This window comes from Muntiacus reevesi, chromosome 1 (genome assembly GCF_963930625.1).
Source record: "Muntiacus reevesi chromosome 1, mMunRee1.1, whole genome shotgun sequence".
In the NCBI taxonomy this organism is placed as follows: Eukaryota; Metazoa; Chordata; class Mammalia; order Artiodactyla; family Cervidae; genus Muntiacus; species Muntiacus reevesi.
Window position 1 is genome coordinate 252,817,254 of NC_089249.1, and position 18,120 is coordinate 252,835,373.

Sequence of the window (18,120 nt, forward strand, 5' to 3'; positions counted from 1 at the left end):
AAGACACTCTAGTTCCTCTTCACTTTCTGTCATAAGGGTGGTATCATCTATATATCTGAGATTATTGACATTTCTCCCCACAGTCTTGATCCCAGCTTGAGCTTCATCCAGTCGAACATTTTGCATGATGTAGTATGCATAATATTATATTTGTAAATAACTGCATATAACTGAGGAATATAGAGTTAAAAAAAAACTCCCTGCCTCATAAGTGGCAGGGCTAGACATATAGGGTAGATCTGTATATCTCCCAGTACTTATTTGCTATGGAAACTTGCCTCATATTGGTTGTGGTGGTCTGGTTTACAGGACCCTGGAGAACAATAAGATGGGATTAAGGTTGGCCAATGGTGGCTTATTATATCAGAATTATCTAGTAGGATTTCAGAAATTAGCCGTGCTTCTCATATTTGTAAGATTCACTAAAGTAATAAATGTCTTTATCATAAGATTTTCTAAAATACTTGTCATACTTATTAAAAAAACAAATCTAATTCTTAATAATAAATACTAAGTAGAATACCTAAGGAAATTTGTCTTTCCTTATTTAACTTATGGTAACTACAGATAAGTTTAATCATTGCGTTTTTTTCCCCCATAGTGTAATGGCATACCTACATCATTTTAATATCTATATAAGATACATATCAAGGACATAATATATTAGACAAGTACAACTCTTCAGTTTCTTAACTTTTAAGATACATAATTGCTCCACTATGAAGACTTAAATGGGGATTGTCACTTTTGTAATTAATTCTTTTTGTTTCATCCTTCTTACTAATTGAAAATAGGCTTTCAATATAGAAAGCTTTGAAACTGGATGAAGAGACAGAATTGGAAATGAACTTAATTAACTACAAACTGTCCAAATCAATCAGAGTTTGACAATGCTTTGGTAACACACAGAGTTCATAATTTACTCGCGATCTATCGTAATGCATATGCCATAAATTGCACAGAAGCTATGCTCACTGTGCACAAAATTTAGGCTATGAAGTTGCACGGAGAGAAAATTGCTCATTCAACATAGACTATTTTGGGAGGATATGCTTTACACTTTTCATTTAAGCCACTAATAAACTTTGGAAAATAAGTGCTTTGCTTTTGTGCCCTGATAGAATTTGTCATAGGAATAAAAAAAAAATGTTTAAATGTGTTTCCAAGCATTTGAGCATTTATAAGTAACATAGTTAGAGCTGCATGTTTTGTTATAGAGCCTCAGAGGGTTAGTCTTGGGATATATTAAATATTATAGGTTATAAATGAAAACTTTCATTTATGCAATTATTTTATCCCTCATCTTCAATAATAAAAATAGTATTCTAGACATTCAAAAGAAAATAGTAATTTCTAATTATCAAATTGGTTAATCATAATTTCCTAGTATTTTATGAACTAGCCTATATTACTGGTTTCCAAGAAAATATATAATTACCATTTTTTGAGAAGTATGATTGATAAAATTATGTCATACACTTGCCTGCATGTGTGTATGCTCAGTCATGTCTGATTCTTTGCAACCCCCCTTCCCCACCAGGCTCCTCTTTCCAAGGGATTCTCCAGGCAAAAATACTGGAGTGGGTTGACATTTCCTTCTCCAGGGGATCTTCTCAACCCAGAGATCAAACCTGCATCATTCTTTACCACTGAGCCCCCTGAGCAGCCCATCAAACACTTGGCTAGACCACATTAGAGGACCATGTTGACCAAAGATATCTCAATTCATACTGAACAGTCATTCCTTATATGCTGATATCCTGAATATATATTCGATTTATTGTATTTTCCAACTACTTGATTAGCAAACAAGAGTAGCCAACATATTATCATCAACTTATTTTAATTCTTGAATATTAGAACCTTTAAAAGAGGAAGAGAAATATTACATGCCTCTAAAATACCAGTTATAAAAACCCTACAAAATGATTGTGTTAGATAGCTATGTAAGAAATATTGCAAAATATTTGAGGTAGGGGAAAAATTCAAGAAGACACAAATCAGCCACGATACATAAATGTCCAGTTTTAATCAATTTGTAGATCATTTCTGATTTCTTGAAGAAATAGTGGTATTAGCTGCTAAGCTGTGTCTGACTCTTGCGACCCCTTGGATTGTAGCCTGCCAGGCTTCTCTGTCCCTGGGATTCTCCAGGCAAGAATACTGGAGTGGGTTGCTATTTCCTTCTCCAGAAGAAATAGTAGTTGGTTTAAATAATACTTTACTGACCTTGATGTGATCACAGAAATCTTATATGGCTGCGCCAAATCTCAGAACAAATGATTTTTCAAATCAATGAAACAAATAAGGTGGTACCAGGTGCCATTATGGGACTGTTTTGAGCACTTGAAAATCTGGCAGTTCAAGGTAGGAGTGAGTGGTGTGTTTCAGAGGCTAAGAATCAATTTAGAAACAATAGCAGAACAAAAGTGCACCTTATTGTGTGAAGAAAACACAAAATCTTAGGCCTTTGGAATTAGATAACAAAACCTTATTCTAGTCCAGTTACCATTTTCTCATTGTTTTATACATAAATCCTCCTAACCATGGGTAAAATTAACTAATAATCAAGTGAAAGAAAAAAGCATACCAGTACATGTTTGTTTGATTTACATTTTAATAGGAGAATTTTAGTTAACTCAATTTTTCTATTGTTAAGTGGGACAAAAAATTTAGGTTTATGGATAGAAAAGGCATTAAAATAATTTTCTATTTCCAATCTTTTGAGGAAAAAAATATTAACATTGAGCCCTGCTTGAACTAAACTGTTTTGGGGTATAAGTTTGGGCTTGATAAACAAGAAAGTAGTAAATGTACATTGGTGATTCCAGAGTCTAAGACATGACATGTTAATGTTTTAGGGGAGGAATGTGCAACAAAAAAGGAAATAGTTTCCTCACAAAGTAAAATTTCTAAAGAATAGTAGTGGAAACTCTAAGCCAAATAAAACTGACTGGAGAAGATTACCCCAAAGAAAAGATTGACCAGCTAAATAATAATGAATGATCATTAGCTTTTATTTTTCTTTTTTTGTATAGTTCTGTGTATTCTTGCCACCTCTTCTTAATATCTTCTGCTTCTGTTAGGTTCATACCAATTCTCTCCTTTAATTGCCCATCTTTGCATGAAATGTTCCCTTGGTATCTCTAATTTTCTTGTAGAGATCTCTAGTCTCACACTAGACTTCACACTCCAGGATGTCTGGCTCTGGGTGAGTGACCACATCATCCTGGTTATCTGGGTCATTGAGATCTTTTTTGTACAGTTCTTCTGTGTATTCTTTCCATTTCTTCCTGATTTCTTCTGTTCTATTAAGTCTTTACTGTTTCTGTCCTTTATTGTGCCTATCTTTTGGATGAAATATTTTTTTGATATTTCCAATTTTCTTGAAGTCTTTCCCCTTTGATTGTTTTCCTCTATTTCTTCACATTGTTTATTGAAGAAGACTGTTTTGTCTCTCCTTGCTGTTCTCTGGAACTCTGCATTCCGTTGATTATACCTTTCCCTTTATCTGTTGCTATTCACTTCTCTTGTTTCCTCAACAATTTGTCAAGCCTCCTCAGACAGCCACTTTGCCTTCCTGTATTTCTTTGTCTTTGGGATGGTTTTGTTCACTGCTTCCTGTATAATATTATGAACCTCTGTCCACAGTTCTTCAGGCACTCTGTTTACCAGATACAATTCCTTGACTCTTCTGTCACCTCCAGTGTATGTTCCCAGGGGATTTGATTTAGGTCATACCTGATTGACCCAGTGGTTTTCCCCTTTCTTCAGTTTAAGCCTGAATTTTGCTATAATGAACTGATGATCTGAGCCACAGTCAGCTCTAGGTCTTGTTTTTGCTTGGTGTATAGAGCTTCTCCTGCTTTGGCTGCGAAGAACATAATCAATCTAATTTCAGTGTTGACTATTTGGTGATGTCCATGTGTAAAGTCATCTCTTGTGTTATTGAAAAAAAACATGTCTTCTATGACCAGTATGTTCTATTGGCAGAATTCTATTAGCATCTACCTTGTTTCATTTTGTACTCCAAGGCCAAACTTGCCTGTTACTCCACGTATCTCTTGACTTCCTACTTTTGCATTCTAATTCCCTGTGATGAATAGGACTTTTTTTTTTTTTTTTTGGTGTTAGTTCTAGGAGGTCTTGTAAGTCTTCAAAAAAGTGATCAACTTCAGCTTCTTTGGCATCAGTGATTGGAGTACAGACTTGGATTACTGTGATGTTGAATGGTTTGCCTTGGAAATGAACCAAGATTATTTTGTCATTTTTGAGGTTGCACAATCTTGGGTGACCTCGCACAGCATGGCTCTTTGCTTTGTTGAGTTATGCAAGCCCCTTCATCTTGACAAGACAGTGATCCATGAAGGGGATTCAGAGTAGAGGAGGTATATATATGTACACATGTACACATGCTCTGTCATGTCTGAGACTTTGTGATCCTATGGACTATAGTCCACCAGGCTCCTCTGTCCACAGGTTTCTCCAGGCAAAAATACTGGAGTGGGCTGCCATTTCATCCTCCAGGGAATCTTCTCGACACAGGCATGGGACTTGCATCTCCTCCATCTCCTGCATTGGCAGGCAGATTCTTTACCACTGAGTCACCTAGGAAGCCCATAATAGAGGAGAGTGGCTTCTTAAAGAAATGCCAGGGAGATTCTCTGTGTGTGTTAGCCATAGAAAATAACAGATATTCACTTAGAGAATACTTGGAAAATATGAGTGGCCTATACCCCCTCCAGTTGCAGCAAGGAGATTTAATAGTACTTAGAAGAGAAAACCTTATAGCTATTCACTGAACAATATTAGAGTACCTACTGCATTGTAGACACCGTCCTAATCTAAGGAAGGTGACAGTCTACTGGGTCAGTGACACATGGCTCACTTCCACCATCCTGTTACCCCTCACAAATAACTGATATAAAAATTTTATAATCTCCAGTTTCTCATATAACATCTGAGATCAAGCAGCATATAAGCAGTAAACCAGCATACCGAGTATGAGGACACTAATTTGTACATGTATCTTCAACTACAATTTTAAAAGATAGCATAAGGTAGAGAATGCTACTAAATTATTTTTGTCTTGTTTCAGAAGTAGTGCATGTGTGTTGTGGCAACAGTATATAGAGATGTAAAAAATAAAAGATAAAAATCTGTCCTCTGTACTCTCATTCATATCTTCTTTCCTTCAATGACAGGTTAGCATTGGTATTTGCAGTTTGGTATATATTCTTTCTGAACTTAGACCATGCCAACAACTAAAGCATCGAGTTTAAAGTTTCAACATATTATTCAAAGGCAGACCTCACAGCCCTAAGATGCCTTTTGTAGCTTCTTTTATTACAGTCCCCTAAGGGTTCTACTTGGATAAGGCAGTGGCACCCTACTCCAGTTCTCTTGCCTGGAAAATCCCATGGATGGAGGAGCCTGGTAGGCTGCAGTCCATGGGGTCCCTAAGAGTCAGACACAACTGAGCGACTTCCCTTTCACTTTTCACTTTCAAGCATTGGAGAAGGAAATGGCAACCCACCCCAGTGTTCTTGCCTGGAGAATCCCAGGGATGGGGAGCCTGGTGGGCTGCCGTCTATGGGGTCGCACAGAGTCAGACACGACTGAAGTGACTTAGCAGCAGCAGCAAAGGTTCTACTGCTCCAGTTACACTTGGCTTCTTGCTCTTTCCAGATTGTGTCTTACACTTTACATCATTAGCCCTGGTATTGATGCTAATTCCATTGTGGAGAGTTCCTTTCTACATGAATAGTCAGTTGGTAAAAATCCTATTTTCCTTTAAAAATCAGCATAAGTTCTGTTACTTTCTGTGCTCTGCCTAGCACTTCCTACAATTTTAATGTATCACTTCTTGATTCTCCTATTTCAAATGTGTAAGCATATCACTTGTTTTGAGTTGTAAGTTATTTTTTTTCTGGTTTTATTGAGGTATAATCGACAAAATTATTAGCTATTTAAAGTATACAACATGATGATTTGATGTGCACATACGTTGTAAAAGGATTCCCCCATCACTAATTAATATATCCATCACCTTGCATATTTAATATTTTTAGTGAGAATATTTAAATTCTACTCTTTGTAAATTTCAATTATGCAATAGAGTGTTATCAGTTATACCCATCATGTTATACATTAGATCATCAGACCTTATTCATTTTACAACTGAAAGTTTAAACCATTTTAACAAACTCTCCCTATTCCTTCGGCCCCTAGCAACCACTTTGATTTTTTTCCTATTTTTAGTTTTGTGAGTTCAACCTTTTTAAAAATAAGATTTCATACACAAGTGATGTCATACAGTATTATTCTATATCTGGTTTGTTTCACTTAGCATAATGTACTCCGGGTTCATCCATGTTGTCATAAATGACAGGATTTCTTTCTTTTCTAAAGCTGAATAATATTCCATTTTCTTTATATATTCATTTTTTGACACTTAGGTTGTTTTCATACATTGGCTATTATGAATAATGCAGCAATGAATAATATGGGGATGCAGATATCTCTTAATCACTGAGCTATTAGGGAAGCAACTTTGAGAGATAATGACTCCATTTTCTTTGAATATATACCCAGAAGTGTGATGTCTGGATCATATCATAGTTCTTTTTATATTTTCTTTACTTCATTTTACTTTTTACAATATTGTGTTGGTTTCTTCTGTACAACAACATGATTCAACCGTAATTATACATGCATTCCCTCTGTTTTGAGCCTCCTTCCCCTGCCCCCCCATCTACCCTTTAGGTCAGCGCAGAATTCTAGACTGGGCTTCCTGTGTTATATAGAAACTACTCACTAGCTATCCACTTTACACTGATAGTTTATATACGTTGATGCTACTTTCTCCATTTGTCCCAGGGAATTACGAGAGCTAGTCATGGTTATATTTTTATTAATAATTTTTTGAAGTCTTTATACGATAGAGACCTTACCCATTTACATTCTCGGCAACAATGTACAAGTGTTTGCTTTTTTACCACAATCTTGCTAGCATTTGCTCTCTTGTCTTTGATAGTAGACGTCTTTAAGGTATGAGGTGATATCTCATGGTGGTTTTTATTTGCATTTCCCTGACGATTAGTGATGGTGAGGTGGCCATTTGAATGTCTTCTTTGGAAAGATGTCTTTTTATGTCCTCTGCTCATTAATTTTTTTTTCCTACTATTGAGTTGTATGAGTTACTTTTATATTTTGGATGTTAAACTTTTCTTGGGCATGTCGTTAGTGGATATTTTCTCCCATTCCATAGGTTGCCTTTTCATTTACTGGATGGTTCCTTTTACTGTGCAGAAACATTTTTAGTTTGATACAGCCTTACTTGTTTAGTCGCTAAGTTGTGTCTGACTCCTTTGCAACCCCATGGACGATAGTCCACCAGGCTTCTCTCTCTGTCCATGGGATTTCCCAGGCAAAAATACCGGAGTGGGTTGCCATTTCCTTCTCCAGGGGATTGTCCTTACCCAGGGATCAAACCCATGTCTCCTGTACTGGCAGGCAGATTCTTTGTTGCAGAACCACCAGGCAAGCCCTCTGCTTACTTATTTTTGCTTTAGTTGTCCTTGCTTTCAGTGTCAAATTAAAAAAAAAAATCACTGTCAAGACCAACATCAGTGAGTTTACCATCTATGCTTTCTTCTAGGAATTTTATGGTTTCAGGTTTTGAATCTGACCTGATGTTTTGACCTTATATTCAAGTATTGAATCCATTTAGAGTTTATATCTGTGTTCGGTGTAAAATAGGAGTCCAGTTTCATTATATTGCATGTCTTTCTGGTACCATTTTTTGAAAAGACTATCCTTCCCCATTGAGCATTCTTCACTCCTTTGTTGTATAATAATTACCATTTATGCATGGGTTTATTTGGGGGCTCTCTAGTCTGTTCCATCATTCTGTGTCTGGCTTTTTGTTTTTGCCAGTACCATAATATTTTGACTACTATGCGTTTATAATGTATTTGAAATAAGGAAGTGTGATGCTTTCAGCATTTCTGTTATTTTTAAAGGTTGCATTGGCTGTTCATCATATTTTGTAGTTCCACTCCCACTTTAGAAAGGTCTATTTTATTTCTGTAAAATATGCCATTGAGATTTTTGTAAGAGTTGCATTGAATCTGCAGATCACTTTTGATAGTAAGGCACTATTTTAGATTTAAATTTAAGTTTGCAGTTTGCCGTCAGAATTTTCAACTGTAAATAAAACTTACCTAAGTCAAGCCACATCACATTTGACTATTTGGAAAATATGTAACCAAAGTATGTAAGAATATGCATATAGGTTTTAAAGATAGATCTTAGAGTCATATCAGATCCTACCATTTATTAACTTTTTTTTTGTTGTAGTATGGATGTTTTCATAATATTCTTCTAATCCACGAGCACTGAATATATTTGTTTATCTTTGTCTTCAGTTTCTTCAATCAATGTCTTGTAGCTTTAAGTGTATAGATCTTTCACCTCCCTGGCTAAATTTATTCCATGTATTTTATTGTTTTGATGCTTTTGCAAATTGGATTATCTTCTTAATTTTTTTTTTTCTGATAGTTTCTTGTTACAGACTGCAATGAATTTATATGTATTGATTTTGTATCCTGTTACTCTACTGAAATTGTTGAAAAGTTCTAACAATGTTTTGGTGCTATACGATCTTTACATGTCTGTCACTCAGTTTTGCTGTGCCCCAAAGACGCACAGTGGGGGTCAGGAAATCTCTAGTTCACCACCTGATAGTGCCCAACACCTGTGTTTGTGAATGACGTCTTATTGTAACACAACATACCAGTCATTATTATTTACAGCTACTTTTGTACTATGCCAACACTATTGAGTACCTAAGAAAGAAACCCTATGTCTCAGAAACCAAAACTATTTGTTTTCTGGTCTTTACAGAAAGAGTCTGATGATCTGGTATAATGTTTTACACATTATGGATGTCCAATAAATGATAGATGAAATTTGCACATGGGTATTGTTTTAGATAATATCACCCAGAAATACAGCTCTAACTGGAATTTTAATGGCCCAATTGTTTTATCACTGCAATGCCAAACCCTGATGGACTGATATCTGACCTTATTTGGATGTTTTATTTGATTTTTCACAGGCAGTCTATGTCTGGGTAGTGAAGGTGAAAGGGCAGTAAACTAGAGGAGAGAATCATTTCACTGTGCCTGTTATTTTGGTGTGGAGTTACCTTTTCCTCCAGAAGCAAATGTTTTTAGGGGAAAATTTATCAATTTTATATAGGTGCATCAAGCTGTTTTATTGGTTGCTGTCACAGCAACAAACAACATGCTTTGATAAACATACTTGCTCTAACAGAACATATTTCTGGAATTAAAACCATGGTTATAATACTATTGGTTATAGAAAGCATTTTATTTGTGTCCAATAAGAACATAAATGTCCTCACCATTCTTCTAGACCCACTTCCAGTGAGGAGACCACTTCTTTGAAAGAGATGAAAAAAACTACTCATATAATAGTTCAATTACCAAGAAGTGGCTAAATTTTGTATCTTGAAACTTTGCTTTTCAAGTGCATTATTGAAGACATATTTAGTAAAAATCCCTACTTACCAAACAAAATATATTGCCTAGGATAAAGAATATCTTAATGGGATGAACTTTAATGGGGGAAGTTTGAAGTTTCAAAGAGTATTAAATCTTTAAGAATCATCTATTGCCACTGAAATCACCATCAGGACTAGCGTGGCCTTTTAAGGATAATTATTTAATTATAATAATTTAATGATTATTGAAATAATAAACTATAATTTAATTATTATTGAAAACAGAGCCTTCCAAATTAACTTCTGATGATAATTGGCCACCAAATATGGAGAGCCTTCACCAGTTTACTGTCCTAATATACTACCCTGCCTGTGTTCAAGTGTTGATAACTTCCAGACTGAATCTTGAATAGCTGTAACTTCAAGGAGGAAGAGCATTTCCAAGCCTTTGAGTTAGTGAGGTTCTGTGTCCCCATTTCTCCTTTATACATTTTATATTATTCACTAGTTTCAAGTACGCTAGCTTGATAAAGCCCTTTGTTTGGTTCTTAATCATTCCACTTCAAAACAGTAAGTTTGCCAGCCAAGCAGGTTTTCCAGAATTCTCCCCTGATACCACAAACTAATTGGATGTTTTAAATTTAAAATGAGAAGTCATTAGAATTGCAATAAGGTAAAATTAGGAGTAGATCATACCAATAAAAGTACCTGGATGTGTCATGCTTCTGGGAAAGACTTGAACAAATTAAGATTTAAATCTTGACATTAAAGGGAATGTTTAGATTTCAGCACTGTTCCTCAGAAATCTTAAAGCATTAAAAAGAAATAGGTTGCTGGAAAGATAGTCTATGAAATGAGAGACTTTTCACATATCTTGGTCAGAGGTCAAACATACCTATTTCTGGATAGTAAATTTACCATGTTTGGCAAGCTATGGGAAAAGTGATATAAATCTCTATTGAGTTCAATTGAGCAATTTCACTAGAATACACATGAGCTTCACAGAGGTGAAAGCTAAATTGCCTTTCCCACTTAATCAGTGTGGACAGCCAGTTGGGAACATGGTTGCCTTAAAGTTTTTCTTTTTTGTACTCAACAAAGTATATTAGTATCTGAACTATTTGGGTAAATGACTGCTTTTTCAAATCATGCAAATTCTCTTAAAAGCATCTCCTTTTGTCATCTTGGGGCTTCCCTGGTGGCTCAGACTGTAAAGAATATGCCTGCAATGCAAGAGACCTGGGTTCGATCCGTGGGTCAAGAAGATCCCCTGTAGAAATGAATGGCCACCCACTCCAGTATTCTTGCCTGGAGGATCCCATAGAAAGAGGACTCTGGCAGGCTGCAGTCGATGGGTTCTCAAAGAGCTGGACATGCCTGAGAGACTAACACTTTAATTTTCACTTTTTTGCTTTGAGAAATCATGCCCCTTAAAAAAAGAAAAGAAAAGAAAAGAACTTTGTGCTTTATGCTCCTTTGATCAGAATATTTATGCAGGTATTTGTAGTTTTTCAGAAAGTATTAATTTATGCGACTTTGGAGTTAATGCATGACTAAAATATAAATTAAGAGTCAGTACTGACTAATATGCTAGTTTATGTGGTATATGCTTGTGCAAGCCGAGATTTTGTTTGGAAAAATAAGTTAGACAAACATGAAAATTGGAGCTAAGTAAACAAGAATGCATCATAAATTGTTCTATCTTCTAGAAACATCTCACTTTCTGTGATAAAACTGAGTCCTAGAGATTTGGAGATAGATAGATAGATACAGGTGCAGAGAGATTCAAATGTGGGCAAATTTTTTTAAGTAGCAAATTAGGAGTGTGGGTTTGAAGAGCAGGTTTTATGCTAAAGGGAAAGCATGACTAAAGGAGAGTGTCAGCTCGAAAGGGAGAAAACCTGTTTGGAGTTAAGTTGTCAGGATGGGAAATAGTCAAAGAAGGTTACCAAGAGAGATAGGGGATGTAATAGGAAAAAGCTGAAAAAGTGAACAAATATGTAACACTTAGAAAAGCAAGCCATTGTTTTTATTGCTCAAGAGAGTGACATAAGAAAATGATTAATTTTTTGTAAGACCCATTTAATTGAAATGTATTTGGCATATAATATCATGTTAGTTTCAGGAATATTTCATAGAGATGTGACATTTCCATACATTATGAAGTGATCACCATGTTAAGTCTAGTAACTGTCTGCCCCCACACAAGTAACTACAGTATTATTGAACTTATTCTTTATGCTGTATATTATATCCCTGTAGATTATTTGTTATATAACTGAGGTTCGTATCGCGTAATCCCTTCACCTATTTTGCCCAATCATCAAACCCATCCCTTTTGGCAACCATCCATTTGTTCTCTATGAGTTCATTTTCTTTTCATTTCTTTCTTTAGATTCCACCTGTAAGTGATATTGTGAAATGTTTGTCTTTCCCTGTTTAACTTATTTCAACTCTAGCTTGTTATCTTTAGATCCATGTATGTTGTTGCAAATGGAAATACTACATTTTTAATGGCTGCATTTTATGTAGTTATGTATGTGTGTGTATATATATGTCACAACTTCTGTATCAATTTATCTATTGATGAGATGGTTATCTTGTTTTCGTATCCTGGCAATTGTGAATAAAGCTGCAGTGAACATTGGAGTGTATATCTTTTAAAATTAGTGTTTTTTTTTTTTCAGGTAAATACCCAGAAGTAAAATGTTGGATCATATGAAAGTTCTATTTTTAGTTTTTAAAAGAACTTCCATACCATTTCCCACAGTGTTGGCACCAATTTATGATCCCACCAGCAGTGTACAAAGATTCCCTTTTTTCCCACATCCTCAAGAACAACTCTTTTTGATGGTAATCATTTTGACAGGTGGAGAAGGAAACAGTAACCCACTCCAGTATTCTTGCCTAGGGAATCCTGTGGACAGAGGACCCCGGTGGGCTGCTGTCCATAGGGTCGCATAGAGTTGAATACGACTGAAGCAACTTAGCATGCATGCATGTGTTGGAGAAGGAGATGGCAGCCCACTGCAGTGTTCTTGCCTGGAGAATCCCAGGGACAGAGGAACCTGGTGGGCTGCCGTCTATGGGGTCGCACAGAGTCGGACACGACTGAAGTGACTTAGCAGCAGCATTTTGACAGGTGTGAGGTGATATCTCATTGTGGTTTTGATTTGTGTTTCCCTGATGGCTAGTGATGTTGAGAATCTTTCATGTGCCTACTGGCCATCTGTACCTTTTCTTTCAAAAAATGTTTATCCAGGGCCTCTGCCCATTTTTAATTGGGTTGTTTTTTTTTTATATTAGATTGTATGAGTTCCATACATACTTTGAATGTAAACCCCTTAATATACACACCACTTACAAATATCTTCTCCTGTTCAGGAAGCTGCCTTTTCATTTTGTTAATGAGTTTGTTTACTGTGCAAAAGGTTTTTTAGTTTGATGTCATCCAATTTGTATATTTTTGGTTTTGTTTCTTTTGTCTGAGGAAACATAGGCTAAAAAATATTTCTGTGACCAAAGTCATATTACCTATGCTATCTTCTAGGAATTTCATGGTTTTAGTTCTTACACTTAATTCTTTATTCATTTTGAGTTTATATGGTATGAGACAGTAGTCAATTCAGTTCTTTTGCATGTGGCTGTCCCACTTTCTCAATAGCATTTATAAAAGAGGCTCTTTTTTCCCATTTTATATTCTTGCCTCCTTTGTTATAAATTAATTGAGCATGTAAATGTGGGCTCATTTCTGGCTCTCTATTCTGTTCCATTAATCTGTGTCTATTTTTGTGTGCATATCATACTATTTTGATTACTGTAGCTTTGTAGCATAGTTTGAAATCAGGGAGCATGTTCTTCTAAAAAAATCATCTTTTCTATTCGGGGTAGTTTGTATTTCCATACAAATTTTAAGGTTATTTGTTCTAGTTCTGTGAAAAATGTCATTGGTATTTTCATGGGGATTTCATTGAATCTGTATATTGCCTTGAGTAGTATGGTCATTTTAGCAATATTAACGCTTCTGTTCATGAGCATGGTACAACACTCCATTTGTTTGTGTCATCTTCAGTATCTCCCATCAGTCTTAATTTTCCAAGTACAGATATTTTACTCCCTTAGACTTATTCCTAGTAGTTTATTCTTTTTGATACAATTATATTTGTTTTCTTCGTTTCTCTTTCCAATAGTTTGTTAGTAGTGTATAGAAACACAGTAGATTTCTGTACATTAATTTTTTGTCCTACGATTATACTGAATTCATTTATTAGTTCTAATAGTTTTAGGGGGTATCTTTAGGATTTTCTATGTATAGTGCCATGTCATCTGCAAACAGTGACAATTTTATTTCTAATTTGGATTCCTTTTATTTCTTTTTGTTGTCCAGTTGCAGGGATAACAATGTTGAATAAAAGTTGCAAGAGCAGTCATTCTTCTTCCTGTTCTTAGAGGAAATGCTTCCAGCTTTTCACTGTTGAATATAATATTGGCTATAGATTTGTCATATATGGTCTTTAATATATTGAGGTATGTCACCTCTATACCCACTTTGGTGTACGTTTTGATGATAAATGAATGTTGAATTTTGTCAGTCTACCCTTTCTGATAGATTTTGTAACTGCAGACTTTTCGTTTCATCACTTTAAGTATATAGTGCCACTCCTTTCTAACCTGTAGTTCTTCCTTAAAAGGCAGCACATAGTCTTATGGGAGTTCCCTTGTATGTAATTAGTTGTTTTTCTTTTGCTGCTTTTAATATTCTTTCTTTAATTTTTGCCATTTTATCATAAGGTGTTTTGGTTTACACCTCTTCGGACTCATCTTATTTAGAACTCTCTGTGCTTCCTGGATGTCTGTTTCCATGCCCAGGTTAGGGAAGTTTGCAACTATTATTTCTTCAAATTCTCTCTCCCTTCCCCTTCTTTTCTCCTTCTAGGATCCCATTAATGTTAATGTTAGTATGCTTGATGTTGTCTCAGAGCTCTCAAATTATTCTCATTAAATTTTCTGTTTCATTGGGGTGATTTCTACTGCTCTGTCTACTAGTTCATTGGAACCTTTCCTCTGTATCTAGTCTATGGCTGATTCCTTCTGTCATCATGTGTGTGTGGTCAGTTGTGTCAACTCTGTTTAAACCCACGGACCGTAGCCCTCAGGCTCCTCTGTCCATGAGATTTCCCAGGAAAGAATACTGGAGAGGATTGCCATTTCCTTCTTCAGGGGATCTTACCCCCACAGGGATCGGAGCTGCATTTCCTGCACTGCAGACAGATTCTTTACCACCCATCAGGGAAGCCCTGATTCCTTATCATATATTTTAAAATTTCAGTTATTATGTTCTTCAGATCTTTTTGGTTTTTCTTCATATTTTCTAACTCTCTTAAAGTTCTCACTTTATTCTTGTATTCTGTTCCTGAGGTCATTGAGCATCTCTATGATTATTACTTTGAGTTTCTTATTGGGTAGATTGCCTACCTCCACTGTTTCATTCTTTTTTTGAGATTTGTCTTGTTCCTTTGGGACATAGTCCTCTGTCTCCTCTTTTTGCCTAATTTTCTGTGTTTATTTCTGTTTTAGGTATGTCAGCTATAGTTTCCAGTCTTGGAGAAGTGACTTTATATAGGAGACATCCTTCTGGGCCTGGCAGCACCCTCCCTTCTGGTCACAAGTCCTGTATGTTCTGGGGTTGCCTCCTATGTTGGCTATGTGGGTCCTTCTGTAGTGGCAGGGCCCTTAACTGTGGTCATTTATTAGCTTTATTCAGTATCTGCCGGCCTGCTCGTGGGTGGAGGTGGGGCTGCACAGCCCTGAGGGTGCCAGGTTTGAGGCCAGCCTGCTAGCTGGCAGGTAAGATACTGTTGCAAATAGACTAGGAAGTAGGCGTCAAAATGGCAGTCATTAGCATCAGCCTCCTTCTCATAGAACAAGCTACCCCAAATGAATGCCATAAGCATCTATGTCCAACAGAAGTTCCAGGTGCTTCCCTTTCTCTCTGTGAGTCTCTTCAAGATCAACATATGTGAACCAGGCTCTTTTCAAATTATTGCTTCTGTGCTGGGACTTGGAATATGTAAGATTTTTATAAATGCTCTTGAAAAGCAGAGTCTATCTCTCCTGTAGCCCTCCAGCTTTCCCATATGCAAACCCTGCTGGCCTTCAAAGCCAGACGTTCTAGGGGCACATTTTCTGTAGCAGACTGGGAGGGAGCCTGATGTGGGGAAGAACTTAAGCAGTTGTGATAAATCTCCCGTTTTATGGGTCACCCCTCAGTGGTATGGATCTTGACTATATGACATCACCACCCCTCCTCGCCATCATGTGGTGATTCTTTCTTTATATCTTGAGTGGTGGACAACCTTTTCTGTTAGTTTTTTGGGTTGTTGTGATAGTTGCTCTTTAAACAGTTGTAATTTGGTGTGCCAGTGGGAGGAGGGGAGCTCAAGGTTTTTATACTTCCCCGACTTGGCCACACCTCTGAGAGGCATTTCAGAGGAGTGATTAAGAGCACATGTATGTGTTTGTATGTGTGCACATGCACGTGGTGTGCTTGTCTTAGCTTCTGCATCCATAAGATAATGATTCCTACTCCTAGTGTTATGGTAAAGCCTAAGTCAGTTAATGCACTTAAAGCATTTAGACAGAGCTTGGATATGGTTGGAATTCAATAAAAGTGGGTTACCCATTTTGTGGAGATAAAGACTTCATCAGCCAGTGGCATGAATGATGGCTTGCAAGGAGAAATGAACAGTTGAGGCGAGTGTGGTAGGCAGTAGACTTTGGGCTATTTATAGCCATAGATCCTGTCAAATTTATCCTTATGCTTCTAATATCTAGGAGAGTACCTGGTGCATAAAAGATATTCAACACCTGCTGAATATTACTTTATAAAAAGATGAACCAGGTGTGGACCTATTGTATAAATATGGAAACAGAAAAAAACAAGGCACATGTGGAAGATTTTTTAAAGGAATATCTGTACTACAGAATAATTTATTATACATTGCTAGTTTCATAACTCAAAATTGATTAGTCATTGTAATGATTCTGAGGCTTTACTTCACCAAATGAGAACAATAATATTTAGAGGACTATTCTGAGAATTAAGTGAGATGATGCTTATAAAAATGGTTTGTAAGCTCTAACTTATTACAGAAGTATGTGAGAAGAAAAATGTAAAGTTTTTGAAGTCTTAGAAAGGGTGCTCATTTGGGAGAAATATTTCATTTCTTTTATAAGTTTGAGATGACATTTCAACTCTTTGCCCCAGACCACTTTAAATGAAAAATAAAAAAGGATTCATTGTACTACTTCATTGCGTAACCTGTCACTATTACATGAATGAAAACATTATTTAATGGAGAAAGTGCTAATACTTTAAAGTGAATACTCAATAATTCTGGTTAACATGAAAAATAATGAATATATATAGGTTTGTGTATATAGGTGTACACTGTTGCTGTTCAGTGTGATTCTTTGTGACCCCATGAACTGCATCACACCAGGCTCCCCTGTCCTCCACTATCTGCCGAATTCTCTCAGATCTATGTCCATTGAGTTGGTGATGCTCTCTAAGCATCTCATCCTCTGTCACTCCCTTCTGTTTTTGCCTCCAATCTTTCCCAGCATCAGGGTCTTTTCCAATGAGTCGGCTTGTAGCATCCACTGGCCAAAGTATTGCAGCTTCAGCATCAGTCCCTCCAAAGTATATTCAGGATTGATTTCCTTTAGGGTTGAAACTGGTTTGATCTCCTTCAGGATTCCTTTTTTGATTTCTTTAGGATTGACTGGATTGATATCAGTGTACATAGACAACATATATAGCTTTCCTCGTAGTTCAGTTGGTAAAGAATCTGCCTGCATTGCAGGAGACCTGGGTTAGATTCCTGGGCTGAGAAGACCCCCTGGAGAAGGAAAGGCAACCCACTCTAGTATCCTTGCCTGGAGAATCCCATGGACAGAGGAGCCTGGTGGGCTACAGTCCATGGGGTCACAAGAGTCAGACATGACTTAGCGACTGAAGCACCACCACCAGACATACATATAAACACACATATGTATACATATTCATAAAAATGATAATCTCTCTGAAGCCTACAGGCCATGCTGAGAGATCTGGTGCTATACATTTACACATACAGATGAAATTATGTTCAGATTTGTTATAGTTGAGAATAACAATGCAGGTAACTCTAGATCTGGGCTCTGTGCTATATTGATATTAAGGCTGGCTTTGAGTCTGGGCCTTAGATGAGTTTGGTAAGTTTTCTGGTTCCATTTCTAATTTACAATGTAAGCTGGAAAAAATTGAGGGCTCCTGGGCAGAGGAACCTTGTCACCACTAGCTTTATATCTTAATTTTCCTGAAGATTTTTAGATCATCAAGTACTCCACTTTGAACTTCAAGTGTTTCTCTGTGAAGTTGAGCCTATTAGCTTAGTTACAAGCTCTACCTTAACTGTCTGTAGGGAAAAGATGGGGTGTTGGTGCTCAGCAGTGGATTTAATACTGAATTATACATCCTGAGCACTTCACTAGTTGTTCCCATTTCAGAGGGTATTGTCTACAAGAAGGCCTGAATCTAATTTTAACAT